The following is a 16,986-nucleotide window of genomic DNA, read 5'->3' on the forward strand; positions in this document are numbered from 1 at the left end:
ATATTATAATGGTAACTGTTAGCAATTTTTAATTTTGGTGAAAAATCTTGGTAAGTAAAGAATTTTAATTATGTACTAGATGTGGAGCCTAGGATACAAGGTAAAATCTGACTTTTTCCAGCATAGCTAGGACCATGGCTCTCCACATGTCCCAAAGCCTTAGCTAGAATCTAATTCTCCAATGTAGGTAAACTGAACAATTTTCAAGAGTAAAAGAAGCAGTTTATGAACTTAAAGCATCCAGTAAACTTAATATCTGACCTGTCTAATTTAGACCAATGTCTTTATTTTTGCCAATAATCTTTAAAACTTTTTAATTCCCAAAGATTACTAAAATCACAGAAACTAAAAAGCATTACAGTTTTCTTATTTTATTTTATTTTATTTAGGTTTTTTTTTTTCTTTTTTTGACACTATCACTTTGTTACCCAGGCTGGAGTGCAGTTGTGTGATTTCAGCTCACTGCAACCTCTGCCTCACAGGTTCAAGCGAGTTTCCTGTCTTAGTCCCCTAGTAGCTGGGATTACAGGCACATGCCAACATGCCTGGCTAATTTTTGATATTTTAGTAGAGATGGGGTTTCACCATGTTGTCCAGATTGGTCTCAAACACCTGAGCTCAAGCAATCCACCCACCTCAGCCTCCCAAAGTGCTGGGTTTATAGGCATGAGCCACCATGCCCAGCCCAGCTTTTATTTTTCTTACAAAATATTTGACCTAAGCACTTTTTTTAGGCCAATTAATTAGAGCTCATTTATATAAACATTACACACACAACACATACATAATTACTCAGAAGAAGATCCAGTAGTGAGATTGTTTTTTCATTTGCCAGTTTCTAAGTTTCTCTTTAAAGCACACAGTTTTTATGGCCTAATAAGCAGGCCCAGCTGGAAGACAAAAACAAATCTCAAAAATTAAGGTTCCCATTTTTATCACATCCTGTATCACAAAAAGGAGGAAAATGCTATGTGTCAAGAGAGCAGAATGCTTTTACTGTGCATTTTATTGCACGGCAACCCAAAGCCAATTAGCCCATTTTGCAACTAGCCTATCCTTAAAAGTATATGTCCTACCTGGTTATTACACACCAAAGCTCTCTCATAATGCAAAGTAATTTCTGATACCCCCAAAAGTCAAAAACACCAGATAGTGCAATGCAAAATAGAGCAAAGCCTTAGATTTTGACAGAGATATATCCACTTTTAATTCCTAAGTTTTCATGAGAAAAACAGAGTTGTTTTTTTACTTTTTTTTTCTTTTTTTTCCAAAAAAGGTCTGTGGTGCCGCCTCTGCTTTTCCCAAGGAGTCCCAGGCTGTTAGAACTTAAACATCCACTTTTAATTAAGCTGACTTTTAACAATAGCACTCTTTATAAAAGTCTTTTTAAATCTCTTATTGCCTGACTTTAACCACACCAAGTGTACAATATTTCTCACTTTTAAACTTTACCAAAAGTAACCTCACAAGTGAAACCAATAAGCCTCAATTAAGCTTATGACTTAACAACAAGCATACAAGGTATTTCCAAAACAATGGCAAGTAGTTTTTACAAAATCTAGAATCCTTAAATGTAGCTCAGAGAAAGGAAGATTTAAGACAAGAAACTAGAAGTTGTTCATGGAGGGAAAAGAATCAGCAAATGGTAAAAGTCACACAGATATCAACCAGAAAGCATTCATTCCCTAAGCCAGAAATGAACCTGGGCCACCGCTGTAAAATGGCCAAGACCAAAAGAAAGTACTGCGACATAATTAAAGCTTCCAAGGACGTTTAAAAAAAAAAATGGAGGCCTATCCAGTTTTGGGTTGGAGGGGTGGTGTGTGTGTATGTGTTTTCAGAGACCTGTAGCCGTTTGTAACTGAGCAGTTTGCCCGGCTGGCTTGAACAGCAGGCTTATGGGATCCTAAATCCATATTCTAGCTTAAGACTAGCCTCACAAGTGCTTTTTTTCAATTAATCAAAATTTTATAGGGGATATAAACAGGCATCTTTATCATTCGTTCAACAAGTTTGCACAAAAACGGAGAGGCCAGAAGTCTTAACTGGTAAGATATTCTTACTTTTTACCAGCATGTCAGGTTTTGGGATTCCTTTTTCCTGAGTGGACCTAGCAACCACTGGGGGCTAAGCTGTATCACAAAGGAAAATCACAGAACCACAGGCAAATCCTCTCAATTTTGCAAGATGTTACCCGAGGGATTGCATGGGGTAACCAAACTAACACTTTCCATTCTGGCCAGAGCAAAATATGTGTGCTCTAAATAAAAATACTGAAATCTTTTTAGAAGCTTCTGCATACAAATTGGCATCTCTAGATGAGACTATTTTGGGAGCCCTCATTTTTTTTTTTAATGCACTGTTGTTCATTCAGAATGTTCCACTGTAAGTTACCTTTAGTAACATTTTGCCATTTCTGCAAGATTTTGCTGCCTCCCAGGCCTAACGTATAAGCCAGAAGGAACTCAATTTTCCAGAAATTAGGGACTCCATTTTTACATAAAATATCGGCTTTGCTTTTAGGTTCCCTTGGTGAACTTAGCCAATGATTTTTTTCTACCTAAGCATGCAAGAAAAATGAAACAGAGGAGTCGAACATAAAAATCTCCTTGAATTTTCAAAAACTAAATTTTAAAGCCCCTACAATATTACCATTCAGTGCCAGTTTCTCTCTGACCCAGTCGGATGTAAGAGGCCTCTCACTGGATCTAAACCAGTTAATTACTGGATTAAATCACATCCTGAACCCAGTCCAATATCTGCCACAACTTTCAAACCCAGTTTGGAACAGAAATTTGCTCAAAGAAACTTGAAGAGCTCAAAACACAAATCCATGGAGCTCTGAAATCTGAGAGAACTTACCATGATCCCTAGCTGCTGAGAGACCAAAAGACACAAGTAGCTCCAGCAGATACCTTGCTTGTTCACTCAGCACTCCTGAAGTTCATTAGAGGCTCTACTTTGGACCTGACTTTTGACACCATCTGTTAAAAGAAAAACTTCAGCTGAATTAAATTTAATGGCGTTTAATTGAGCAAAGAACAATTCGTGAATCAAGCAGCCCCCAGCATCACAGCAGATTCAGCAAGGCTTCAGAGATGCCTTGTATGAAGAAAAAAATTATAGACAAAAAAAGAGAAGTGACACACAGAAATCAGAAGAGAGCTACTGAAACAACTGAAATGGTTACATCTCGGCATTTGCCTTATTTGAACACAGTTTGAACACTCAGCAGTATATGAGTGGTTGAAGTATAACTGCTGGGATGGGCCAAGACTCAGCTATTGTTACAGGTGTATATTCCTAAGTTAGGTTTTCAATCTTGTCTACCTATTAAGTTAGGTTGCAGTTTGTCCACAAGGACTTAAACATGGAAGTACAGAGTCCTCCTCAGGCCAAATGGACAAACATTCCATACTCATGGATTGGAAGAATCAATATTTTTTAAATGAGCATACTGCCCAAAGCAATCCACAGACTCATGTAATTCCTATCAAATTACCAACATCGGTTTTCATAGAATTAGAAAAAACAAAATTCATACAGAATGAAAAAGCACAAAAAGCCAAAGCAATCCTTAGCAAAAAGAACAAAGCTGGAGGCATCACATTACGTGAATTTAAATGATGTTACAGGGCTATAATAACCAAAACAATATCATACTGGTATAAAAATTGATACACAGATCAAGGTAACAGAATAGTGCGCCCAAAGATAAAGTCACATACCTACAACCAGCAAATCTTCCACAAAAACATACACTGGGAAAATGTCACTGTATTCAATAAGTGGTGCTAAGGAAGCTGGATAAATGTATTAGACTGTTTTCACACTGTTGTTAAAGACATACCCAAGACTCAGAAGAAAGAGAAGTTTAATGGACTTACAGTTCCACATAACTGGAGAAGCCTCACAATCACGGTGGAAGGCAAGGAGGAACAAGTCACGTCTTACATGGATGGTGGCAGGCATCAGATCTCATGAGAATTATTCACTATTAGGAGAAAAAAACACCCCCTGGTTCAATTACCTCCCACTGGGTCCCTCCCGCAACACATGGGAATTGTGGGAGTTACAATTCAAAATGAGATTTGGGTAGGGACACAGCCAAACTATATCAATACCTATATACAGAAGAATGAAACTGGACCCATACCTTTTACCATATATAAAAATTAACTCAAGATAGATTAAAGACCTACACATGAGACATATAAGAATAAAAAGCCTAGAAAAAACCTAGGACAAACTCTTCTGGACATAAGCCTAAGCAAAGAATTTATGACCAAATTCTCAAAAACAAACACGACAAAAACAAAAATAGATAAATGAGACTTAATTAAACTAAAATGCTTAGGTACAGCAAAAGAAACAACAGAGTCAACAGACGATCTACAGAATAAGAGAAAATATTTGCAAACTATACATCTGACAAAGGACTAATGTTGAGAATCTACAAGGAACTCTAACAACTCCAAAGGGAAAAAAAGCAGGTAACCCCATTAAAAAGTGAGCAAAGAACACGGACATTTTTGAAAGAAGCCATACAAGGAGCCAGCAAGCATATGAAAAAAATGCTTAAAATCACTAATCAGAAAAATGCAAATTAAAACCACAATGAGATACCAACTTACACTAGTCAAAATGATCATTATTATAAAGTCTAAAAACAATCCCTTGCTCTTCTACCATGTGGGGAGCAGCAAGAATGCACTATGGCCCCACCACGCATCTATGAACCAGGAAGTGAGTCCTCACCAGACAGTGTCTGCTGGTGCCTTGATCGTAGGATTCCAGCCTCCAGAACTGCAGATGAAGTTATGATCATGTATTTAGGACAAGCCGATTGTGTTAAAGCATGTGACACGCCTAGTTTCAGAAACCAGAGGGGAAATCACTGCTTATTAAAGTTCAAGTTCAGGGGTCGCCTCTAGCTTCCCAGGACGGCCAGCCATGGCACCCGTCAGCAGGAAGCGCCACAGGAGGGCTGCCAAGGCCCAGCTGAAGGCTCAAGTTACGGCCTCCCAGGACAAGGAGCATGCAGGAAAGGATCAAATAAGCGATGAGCGTGAGGAGAGAAATCCTTTTACAGAAACAGGGAAGGAAGATGTAACTGCTGGGCATGGGGAAACCTTTTGCTGAAACACATGAACACAAGGGGGTTGATACCAAGAAGCCAGAAGATATTGCAGCTGGCATTAGCAAGGGTCTTTCTGCAAAAAGAAAAAGGATTGAAATGGATACAGAGGCTCACCGCAAAGCAAAGAAGAAGAAAAGTAAACGTGCTTTGAGGAAAAAACAACTTAAAAAGCAGAAACGTGATTATAAACATTCTCTGAAGTTGCTGAATATCCTTGATAAATGCATCACAGATGAGCAGAAAAATGAAGAAGAAGAGAGAGAAGAAGAAGAACTAATTAAAATATTTCAAGAACAACAGAAGAGGTGGTACCGATATAGAAGTCTTAGGAGAGAGAGGCTGAGAGCGATGAAGCTGCTACGTGAGCAATTCGTAAATGTTATCAAGAAGTTTGAAGACTATTATCGTGGAGTTTTTTATGATGAAGACAATGAATTTGATAACTAGCCATGTTTTTAAATTGTGTCAGAGACTCTGTAGGAAGAGTTGGCCCTTAGTTGTCTCTCCAACCTCAGTTATGCTGACTGAAGAAAGAACTTGAACCTGTTACATGATACAAGCATAATTTGAACTACACTAAACCACATGACAATGTTTTGATAATTCTTGTATAAGTTTATGTTAGGTAGAAATAGCCCATCCCCCATATCCAGGATCCCACATCCAGCAGGCCGCCTCTGGGGCCCACATCCAGCAGGCCGCCTCTGGGGCCCACATCCAGCAGGCCGCCTCTGGAGGTTGGTCTGCCCAGCAACAGGACTAGCCAATCGCCTTCCCGCGTCAGCCTGCCAAAACCCGTACACGCCCCAGCATCAGCCCGCCAAAACCTAGCCAATCCCCTCTTGCCACAAGGCTCTTCCCTCTCCTTTGTTTGGCCTCCACCAATCACTCCACAACACCTCACCTATGCGGGTCGCCTCCCTATAAAAACCCTCTCCGGCAGCTGCTGGGTGCAGCTCTTCCCTCTCCCGCTCGAGTTGCCCGCAGATCCCAATAAATCTGGACTCGGCTTAACAACTCCTCGCTCTTATTTGCTTTGGGAAGGGTCTCTGCGGGTCGCACATTTGGTGCCGAAACCCGGGATCGAACCAGGGACTAGACATATAGCTAACAGAGACCATGCTATAAACCCCAACCAGGTCCCCGTTGGAGCTGAAGTTCTCCCTAGCACAGACCCCCAGTGGATTTATCAGGAGGGGCCAGGATCCCACATCCCAGCTCGTAATCGCATGCTCCAATATCTCCTACGGGGCATGGATACTGTCTCCAATAAGGTGGTAAACTATGATAAGCTCAGAGAAATAACTCAAAAACCAGATAAAAATCCCACTCTCTTTCTCGGCCGCTTGCAAGATGCCCTTGTTCACTTCACCCGGCTAGACCCCGCGTCCCAAAACGGGGCAACTGTTCTCACCTCCCATTTCATCTCACAGTCTGCCCCTAATATTCAAAAAAAAAAAAGGTTGAGGATGGGCCGGAAACCCCCATACAGGACCTGGTAAAAATGGCCTTTAAAGTTTTTAACGCCCGGAAAGATGCGGCAGAGGCAGCCCGCCAAGCCCAAATGAAACAGAAGGTCACTCTACAAACCCAAGCCTTGGTAGCAGCTCTGTGGCCGGCAGGAGGTGGGAAATCTGGTGGCAGTCAGCACCCCCCCCCCCCCGGGAGCTTGCTTCAAATGCGGAAATGAGGGTCACTGGGCCTCCAACTGCCCACAATCCCGTCCGCCCACTAAGCCTTGCCCCCTTTGTCAGCTCACGGGACACTGGAAGTCAAATTGCCCCAGTGCGTCCAAGGCCTCAGCCACCCTTGGCAGAGGGATTGGACCACGCGGGGCAACCCTGGATGATCCAGTTTCCGGCCAGAGCGCACGGAAGTCGGATTCTTCCGGGGGTTTCTGTCCCGAGTTACTGGGGCTCTTAAACAACTAAAGAGGCCCTGGCTCCTCAACTCTGGTTACCCTTGCCTGGCCCAGGGTGTCACTTCAGGTAGCGGGTAAAGTGTCCCCTTCTTACTTATCACAGGGGGGAAGGGGGCTGCCCGCCCCGCACCTTTAACCGTGGCACAGCCCGTCCTTCCCAGGTTCCTGTTATGGCCGCCATAGTTCCCGCCCACCTCCAACCACCCTCTGTAACCACAAGCACCCCTTCTGTCGCTCCCTCTCTCTCTCTCTCTCTATCTCTCTCTCTTTCTCTCCACTTCCCCCTTCCTCTACTCATCGTTTAGCCCACCATCTAATCTAAAACATTACCTCTTGTTTACTCCCAAAGTCACTAATGCTGCCTCTACCTCCCTAGGAGTCCAGTAAAAACTCCACGCTGCCTACCATCCTCAATCTTCTGGTAAGGTAAAGCAAGCCTACAGGCTCATCAAGGAGCAGCTCACCAAACTCTCCTTAAAACTCCAACAGCCGTAAATCCCCTGCCTCCCTTAGCCCCTGCCAGACTGCGGGCGCATACTCGGGTCCACCTGTCCTAAGTAAAAAGGTGTACTCCCTAGGCCACAACTATTCCTATTGTAACCACACCAGGCGGGTTTCAACCAGCCTAACCACTCCAAGGGGCATCTTCTTCTGGTATAATGGCACCCTAACAAAAACCCTGTCTTCTAGCCAGACTCCAACCCTCTTATGCCTTCCAGTCACCCTAGTACCTCAACTCACTGTCTACTCCCCGGCTGAGTTCCTCTTATTACAAGTCCCGCAGGCTCCATCTCATCGCACCCGAAGGGCAGCATTCCTCCCGGTGGCGGCAGCCATCAAAGACTCAGCAGCATCTCTTGCGTCTCTCCAACGACAAATCACCTCGGTTGCCCAAGTAGCCCTACAGAATCGTAGAGCACTGGACCTACTAACAGCAGAGCGTGAAGGAACCTGCATCTTCCTACAAGAGGAATGCTGCTACTATGTCAACGAATCTGGACTGGTAGAAACGCGAATCGAAAATCTCCAAAAAATCAAAACCAGCCTCCAGAATTACAAGTTTTCAACAGAGGCCTCCGCATGGTGGTCGTCTTCCATGTACACCCTCTTATCCCCATTACTCGGTCCCTTACTAGTTATCTGTCTTGTTCTACTCATTGCTCCTTGTTTTTTCCAGTTCCTCCAACGCCGGTTTCAAGAACTAACCCGAGTTACCATCAACCAGATGATGCTACAGCCAGTCTTCCCCCTCCCGGAGCCGAACTACAATAACACCATACCAACAGCTGCCCCCGGGAACAACTACACCACTTCCCCCCCAACCTCCCCGGAAAGCTATGCCCTTCTGCCCACTTCTCAGGCTCCCTAAAAATCAGATCCCTCCGCCGCCCACTTTCAGCAGGAAGTAGCCAGAACGACCTCGTCGTCCTTTTTCCTTTTTAGGGAGTCGGTAATGTTAGGTAGAAATAGCCCATCCCCCATATCCAGGATCCCACATCCAGCAGGCCGCCTCTGGAGGTTGGTCTGCCCAGCAACAGGACTAGCCAATCGCCTTCCCGCGTCAGCCTGCCAAAACCCGTACACGCCCCGGCACCAGCCCGCCAAAACCTAGCCAATCCCCTCTTGCCACAAGGCTCTTCCCTCTCCTTTGTTTGGCCTCCACCAATCACTCCACAACACCTCACCTATGCGGGTCGCCTCCCTATAAAAACCCTCTCCGGCAGCTGCTGGGTGCAGCTCTTCCCTCTCCCGCTCGAGTTGCCCGCAGATCCCAATAAACCTGGACTCGGCTTAACAACTCCTCGCTCTTATTTGCTTTGGGAAGGGTCTCTGCGGGTCGCACAGTTTATCTTCTCTATCATTTTTCTGTTTGTTAAATGCCAGACCTCGATTCTATGATCTGTTGAATTAACCCTAGACACTTCTGTGAGAAAGCAGCAATTGCAGTTATGTACACAGTCAATTAAAATTTAACATTAAAGATAATTTAAATTTCAAAAAAAAAGAGTCTAAAAACAATAGATCTTGCCAAGAATGAAGAGAAAATGGAATCCTTACACATCATTGGTGGGAATTTATATTAGTACAACCTTTACAGAAAACAGTGTGGAGATTTCCCAAAGAATTAAAATTCACCCAGCAATCCCACTGTTGATATCTACACACAGGGAAAGAAATCATATCAAACAGATTTCTGCTCTCATGTTTATCACAGTATTATTCACAATAGCAAAAATATGAAATCAACCTAAATGTCTATCATCATATGTATAAAAAAGAATGAAAGTCTTTTGCAGCAACATAGAGGGAACTGGAGACCATTATCCTAAGTGAATTAATAGAGAAACAGTCAAAAACCACATGTTCTCACTTATAAGTGGGAGCTAAAAAATGGGTATATATGGACATACAGAAGGGAAAAATAGACATTGAAGACTACAAAGGGTGAGAAAATGAGACAATGTGAAGGGCACAAGGGTTGAAAACTTATCCATGGGGTACAACATTCACTTAACAGTGATGGGTACACTAAAAGCCTAGGCTTCACCAGTACACAATATATGCATGCAGGAATCCTACACTTATACCCCCCAAATATGTTAAAATAAAATAACCTTTCCCCTTTCACCAATACCAGTAATACCACAGCTAAAAAGGTAGCTCAAAGAGTAGCTCTGAGCTATGAGTAGGTAGCTCCTAATACTAGATCCTGAGGCAAAGTTTTCACCTTAGCAGGGCTCAGATGAATCTCTTCCCTTTGCACCAAGATTTGAGAGACTATAGGCTATCCTCTCAGAATTTTATTGCCGGAAGGATACTGATAACTTTACCATTTAGTAAACTGAAACACAAAGGAGTGTTTATATGTCGAGTTTAACATACCTAATTAGTGACACATTGAAAACTAGAAGACACGCTTTTTAAATTTGTGGCCCAGTATCCTTTCTGGCCCAGTATCCTTTCCATGTAATGCCACTGTACCTAACTTCCCTGTAGAACATTTTCAGCAGAAAAAGCAGATTGGTCTAGTGGAGTGAGACCAAGTTTCAAAGAAAATTACTCTGACTCTTGGCCAAGGTCCTAAACTTAAGTTTGCAGAATGGGATAACACTTAATTTGTAATCAACAAAGCTTGACTTCTAATGAAGTTTTCATCATTAGGTGTGTTTCACACTGTTTCCGAGCCCTGCAGTTATTGGACCATGTACTGCCAAATCACATTTGCTATTGTTTTATTCATTTTGGGAAGTGCTGAGCACCCAGGCATGCTCCCACATGTATTCCCATTCCCATCCTGTTCTGAACACATCCTAGCTTTGTGTATACTATGATTTTGTTCTTACGAGCTTATGATTACAATCCTAGGTGTATTTTTCTTAATAAGTCATACTTCTTGCTTCAAAGAAAAAAATTCTTCAAACACAACTATTCATTTGCATATTGCAAATGGTATAACTATAAACTCTTTCCTAGAGAAAGAATCAAAAGAACAAAATTTTGCTAATATCTGTATGTTGTATACACAAAGCTTAGGCAAAAATCTCAGAAATAGTTAATTGATATTTATTTTCTGATATTTGTTAGTCATCCTCTTCTGAAAATATTATTTTCAAGAGGAAAATAATATTCTCACATATTTCTAAACCAGCATCCCATAAATATGAGTGGCTTTCTAATATTTAAGATTAACTACTTCTCAGTCTTTTGGCTAAGAACAAATATAGTATCTAATGTATGAGAATAAAGTTGATTTCTTTATACTTGAATTAAAAATAATAAATGTCTGAAATCCAGTTGTCCCTTTGCTCTTGATCTCAGCTTTTCAGCTTCTAATCACTCTTTTTTCTATGCTAATTACTGCTTAAATTTACCATTTTTGCCTCAGGTAAAGTTCATTCAACCTTCTCCTCTCCTTTATTTTTATATCTAGTTACACAGTCAGAAGAACAGACATAGTTCAAAAGAAAAATATTGAGTCCAATATTCCAGTCACTTAAATCTTCTGGGAAAAAAATGCTTTCCTGTGCTCTTTGTAACCATGAGTGCGTGGCCTTTTACATGAAGGTGAAGGGTGAAAATTTACAAGTCACAGTCTTGACAGCCATGAAGTTAATGAAGGCAAACATCCATGCTGATGTAAGCTAGTCAGCATGGTGCTTTACTATAGAAAAGTGCCAAGAGTCATTATTAAATCTCAAATGTTATAGCTGGAGACTTAATAGCCTCACCCCAAGCCATTATTATTTCTTTGCCTAAACACCATTTGCTAGAATTCCCTCTGCTGTGACAAGAAATTGCTGATTAGCCAAATGGGACTTAAGCCTCCCTTCACTGGTCTAGTCAATAGGGTTCCCAAACTGTGTGCCACTCACCCCCTCAAGTACTTTTGAGCACAGTTTCTTTCACAGGAACCATCACCTCTCTACAGCCCTACACCAAGAAATGAAGATGATGGCAGGCTGAGCCATTAATTTGTAACTCTTTCATAATTGAGGTCACATTCAAGAATGAGAAAATACTTGGCAAAGAAAAATAAACCAGCTTTCAGTGCACCCTGTTCTTTGCAGTACATGCTGCTATTCCCAGATTAAGCTGAATAAATATTGTTTTCATGAAGATCATACAGAGCCTAAGGCATATTTAAAAGCATTTCTTGTCCTTCTTTGCCTCACTATCCCCTGCCACCACCACAACCGTGTAAAATTCTGAAAGAATGCAACTGTGGCCCTCATGAAAAAACATTTCACATGATGAAATTTACTAAATTTCCAGCTCCTGTTCAGTTTCCATATGGACAAAAATAACTGCCAGGAAGCCCCAAAAATTTGGAAGTCAACACTTAGAAATTTCTTAGAAACAGAGGTGGATCATGGAGGAAAGTGAAAATACCGCTGGCATTTCATCTCTGTCTTCATGGCAAAAAGAATAGTTTCTGAATCAGTGGTAGAGGTGGAGGAAGCTGAGCATTAAATTTCTTGTGCATCTGATTCACCTGTGGAGTCATAACATTGTGTACAGCTGATAACAAGAAGCGCAAGAAGAGAAGGGACACACAGTTCCAAACTAAGCATGCTACCTCTGGTTTCCAGTAAGAAAGGAATTGCAAGATATTTTTTGGCACAAAATCAGAATACAGTTTGAATGCAAAGTAAAAATGTTCAAAAGAAAGATGCTTTAGGCTATACCTAGGAAACCCTTCACAGGTAAGCATATGTTTTTAGGTAATGTAATCTGTCCAAACAGGAGAGCCCTGTTTCATCAGACACGTGTCTGTTCTGATGAACCGGGTACTAAGCTATCAGGGAACATCTTTGCTGAAAACTGAGGGAGAACACCTTATGCTGCTCAGAAAATATATTCTCCTATGGATGGAAAGGAAAAGAAGATGAGAAGAAGAAAAGTATTTACTGAGCCAGTTACCTCTGACTCACTATCTCTGCAAATACTTTTTCCCCCTCTTTACTTCTCTGTTTCTCACTGCCCCTCTCTGTTTTTACACTTTGTCATCTCTTTGAATTTTTGATGAATATTCATGTCTCCATAAAGATGCGGCCATACTATGATAAAGAACAGACTAAAGTACTTAATGCAGCCTCTTCTAATAAAGGAAACAGTTGGGTAGCAAGTCACCCATGTTAATGAGGGACATTTTACTATGACTAGCTAATGAGTAAAACTGTAGGTCTAGACCTACAGAGAAAACTCCATTGCCTTATCACAACATCACCATTCCTTAAATATATTTGGGAGATACCACCAAGTAACAATTCTTCTAACCCATTTGTGAGCTAATCAGTCACATTTACAGATCAAATAATTATTGAGCTGGGTTTTATACTAGGCACAAGGTAAAACAGGAAAAAAAAAAACAGACATAAACCTTACACTTAAGAGTCTAGGGCAAGTGTTTTCTGTAGATCATCTGCAACTATTACGGACGCTTCTCTTCACAGCTTCTTAAAACACTAGCCACTTAAGCAGCATTACCAACCAGGTAGGGTGCCTGGTTGATGGGATGAATAATGCATGAAATTCAACTTGCACTCCACTCTCCAAAATCTGCCCTACCCAGAGGAGACATCTTTTAAAAAGTCACACAAAGGCAGCATCAGACACCGAAGCCCTATTTGAAAGCAGAGTTTCCGCTTCTACATGAGTTATTGCATCTTTCCTTCCCCAGGTGTTTCCCAGTAATGCAGAGGCCATATCCACTTGTCAGACCTCAGCCATGGACCTACATGCTAGAGCTGAAGTGAATAATGTAACTTACAGCAGAAAACAAAAATCTGTATGCTAATGGGACCATGACAGCGCAGCCAATCTCAGATTCTTTAGAGGTTTGACTCAAGCCACATACTTAGTTGTCATTTTATTTTAAAGTTCCAGTCCAACTTTTCTGAGTTAGTAAGCACTCTGAAGTCTAAAGTCCTTCGTCCAGAGTCCAACCACTTTTGTCATACACATTTCTCACATAAGGAAGGCAAGAGCCTTTCTCTAACTGACTACATTCCTATACTTGTTATTAGTAAATATGCAAAACAGCAAAACATGAAGAAGGGCTATGTAGGAAGGCCAGGTTTGAGTGAATGATTTGCTGATAGAGATATACAATTTCATTCATATCATTGATTTGCTGCCAACTAGTTCCTCAGATTGTACGAAATGGAAAAAGCACAAATGTTTTGTTGTGTGTCTGCTGCTCCTATTGCAAAGATAAACCCTTAATTGGCAAGCCTTTAACATCTAATGGCATTTAATGTTTTGGTCTTATAATTTGTCTGGGCTTTGTGACAAAGTTGTTTTGTAATAATGGAAGAAAAGCTAGGATAATGCACGCATTTTTGTTTTGGTACTAAAAATGTATGCTAGCTTTAGTCAAAACAAATTTGGATCCTCTTACTTGAAAATGTACTTTTTATTCTTTTGATTAAAAAAGATTTGAGGTAAAAGCTTATAAAAGCTAATTTTATATGTAGTTCTCTAGCAGGTTACTTGTAATGTGACTCTTCCATGAATTATTTGAAATCTGTTTAGCCAATAAAGATAGCCCATCCAGAAAAAGTCAGAGTATTTTGTATTTCAATCCATGTCTTAGTTGCCTCTCACCGCCCATGATTCAAAAGCAACTAGAAACTGTACCCAAATCCAGTTTTTATCTATGATTAAATACCAGTTTCAAACAGACAAGCAAGCAGCAGTCAACACATGCATTAAGTGGCACCTAATAATCATTAATCTTCCTGACTGCTTCGTCTAATAAATTAGCTGTGTCATTCCTTCAACACAATTTTTCCTCACTGCCATGATAGGCTTCAAAGTATATCATATGAAATTGTTCTTTCTGAGAAGCAAATAAAAAAGCATGCAAAAAACTCTCAGTCTTTAACAAGGATGAGAATCCTGAGAAGAATATAAACTAATGGCATAGGTCAAAGCCAAATGTATTCCCTTGACCTTGGACTTTCAGCCTCCAGAACTGTAAGGAAACAAATTTCATGTCTTATAAATTAGTTTTAGGTATTCCATTATAAGTAACATAAACAGACTAAGACAAGACCCCTTCCCCAAAAACCAATAGAAATACATCTCATAACTCTTCTTCAACCCTAACCTAAGTTCCATTCCAAGCAACCACAAAGTAGAGATAAGCCTAGACTCAAATTCCTGAAATGCCTGATTCCTCTTCCTCAGCAGTTTCTTCTCTGAAACCCTTTATCTGACTCAAAGCATCTTCGCCTCACTTAGGTATGGCTCCATCTTAGCACTTACCATAGTAACATAAATATCGGTTAATATGTCTTTCATTCTGCAATAGTATTAGTTCCTTGAGATCCACAACTGTGTATTTGAGTCTCTGTATTCCTAGTACCAGCCATGAGACCTGGAACATAATAAATGGTCAATAGGAACCAGGAACATAAAGATGAAGCAGTACATTTCCTCCAGTACATGACGGGTTGGGAATACCCATTTTACCCATTAACTCCCTGAAGAACTCGATGAATCACTACAAAAGGTGGATTCTTCTCAAAGTTTCAGTCATTTTGAACAAATCCCATAGTTTAGTAATCTCCATTTCAAGGATGATAATATGTAAATGTGGTGAGCTTTTTTTTATAAATAGTTCATTCAACATCTCTCACATGTATGGTCAGTCCAGAAGAGCCAATATGGTATAGAATGCTACCTTAGAGAAGGTAGTAGTTTTCCTTATAGAAGAAGCTAGCAGCAGGAATAGTTACCAATTAACTACTTATCTGTGAATTTCTCCAGTTTTCCAAATCAGTTTCTTTTTATCTCAGCTCCTAACTTCTTTATGTCTGTCCTAAGAAGCTTGCTTATTTGATACACAGGCAGAATTGTTATTTCTACTCCTTAGTTACTCCTGTTAGCTGAAAGAATAACATGTTTCAAAAATATTGTTCTCCACTATTTGCTTTCATTTAACCAAATTGTAGCCTTACTTTCTTAAGCTCTTGAATAAGTTTATAATTCCATCTCTGAACACAAATCTACATTCATGAAAATGGACAGTCTTTATGCTCCTGAAAATTACATTCTGTTACTTCTTTAATGGAAAAAGATACATATATTGCCTTTGACTAGGCTGCCTTTGTGTTGATTTATGAAAAGTTGGCAATTCTAAAAGATTGGATCTTGATATGTCTGTCTTATAAACCTGTGAAGTTCTTTGATCTCCAGTTTGAATCACTAAGGTAAGCTTTTCATGAGCGGAAACAGCAGGCTTTGTTTCTCCATCTGCTACACAGCACTCCAGAGATGCCACAGGCCGAAGGAAAGTAAAAAACAGGAATTGAAAGAAAATTTCTCTGTTTTTTTTAAAGTGCTTGGAGCTAATCAAACCCAAGAGTCTAATGCTAAAGGAATAGGCAAAATGTATCAGCACTTCCATGGGAAAAGATGGGTCAGTTACCCAAACACGGGAAAATAAAATCCAGTACAAAGAAATTCTAAATTGATGTATTGTTTAAAACCTAAAATAATAAGTTAATCATTAAGAAGACTTCTTTATAAGGGCTCTCTTTCCCTTACTTTACTATGAAAATCACTTTATGAGGGTGGAACAAGAAAATATACCCCCATACAGTGAGAAAACATTCAATTTCATGAATGCAAATGCACTACTTGATATTTGGTTCCTCGACTAGGTCATTATACCATACAAAGAAATGAAATCCTGGGTGTCATATCCCCAAATTAAAAAGAAATCAGCCTACAGACTCCTTAACCAAGGCTGACAAGCTCTCCAGAAGGAAAGCTGTGGCCATTAAAACTGCCAACTGTCTATTATTATACCTTCTCTGTGTTATTATTCTATTCATAGCTAGCAGAGTTACTCTATCCTCATGAAAGCATCAGTCAAACTTCTGACTGACCACAAGAGCATTGATTAATATGGACACAAAAGCAGTCTTGTTAAAACTGCAGAATCTTCCTCCAAACAGCTCAGCCACCCAAAGCCAAACTTGCTACTGTTGTAACCAGAATACACGGCTTGTTATTTTTAATTATATCCCATCCGTAGTTAGGTCTTTCCTTTGGAACAGTGAATTATTATTCAACAACATTTGAATGAGAGGGGTGTGCATACTATCCAGCAGGGAGTCAAGAGGACGCCTCCTATGTTAGATTTGTTCATCAATTCACATAGCTAAAATGAAAGTCAAAGTACATAATGGGTATTAAGGTCTTAATTTTAGTCAGACCAGGTGTGGTGGCTCATGACTGTAATCCTAGCACTTTGGGAGGCCAAGGCAGGTGGATCACAAGGTCAGGAGTTCGAGACCAGCCTGGCCAACATCTACTAAAAACACAAAAATTAGCCAGGCATGGTGGCAGGTGCCTGTCATCTCGGCTATTCAGGAGGCTGAGGCAGGAGAATTGCTTGAACCCAGGCGGCAGA

General features: G+C 40.6%; 1 long non-coding RNA gene across 1 annotated transcript in view; it reads right to left on the reverse strand.

Moving 5' to 3' along the window:
- LOC141582721 (uncharacterized) overlaps window positions 1-3,977 on the reverse strand; it is a 38,453-nt gene extending 34,476 nt beyond the window's left edge. The window contains exons 1-2 of the long non-coding RNA XR_012515605.1: window positions 3,888-3,977; window positions 2,863-2,984 (exon numbers count right to left, since the gene is read on the reverse strand). This is a non-coding gene — a long non-coding RNA (uncharacterized LOC141582721). The remainder of the gene's footprint in view (window positions 1-2,862; window positions 2,985-3,887) is intronic.
- Between the last annotated feature and the right edge of the window lie 13,009 nt (window positions 3,978-16,986).

Source organism: Saimiri boliviensis, chromosome 2, assembly GCF_048565385.1.
Source record: "Saimiri boliviensis isolate mSaiBol1 chromosome 2, mSaiBol1.pri, whole genome shotgun sequence".
Taxonomy (NCBI): Eukaryota; Metazoa; Chordata; class Mammalia; order Primates; family Cebidae; genus Saimiri; species Saimiri boliviensis.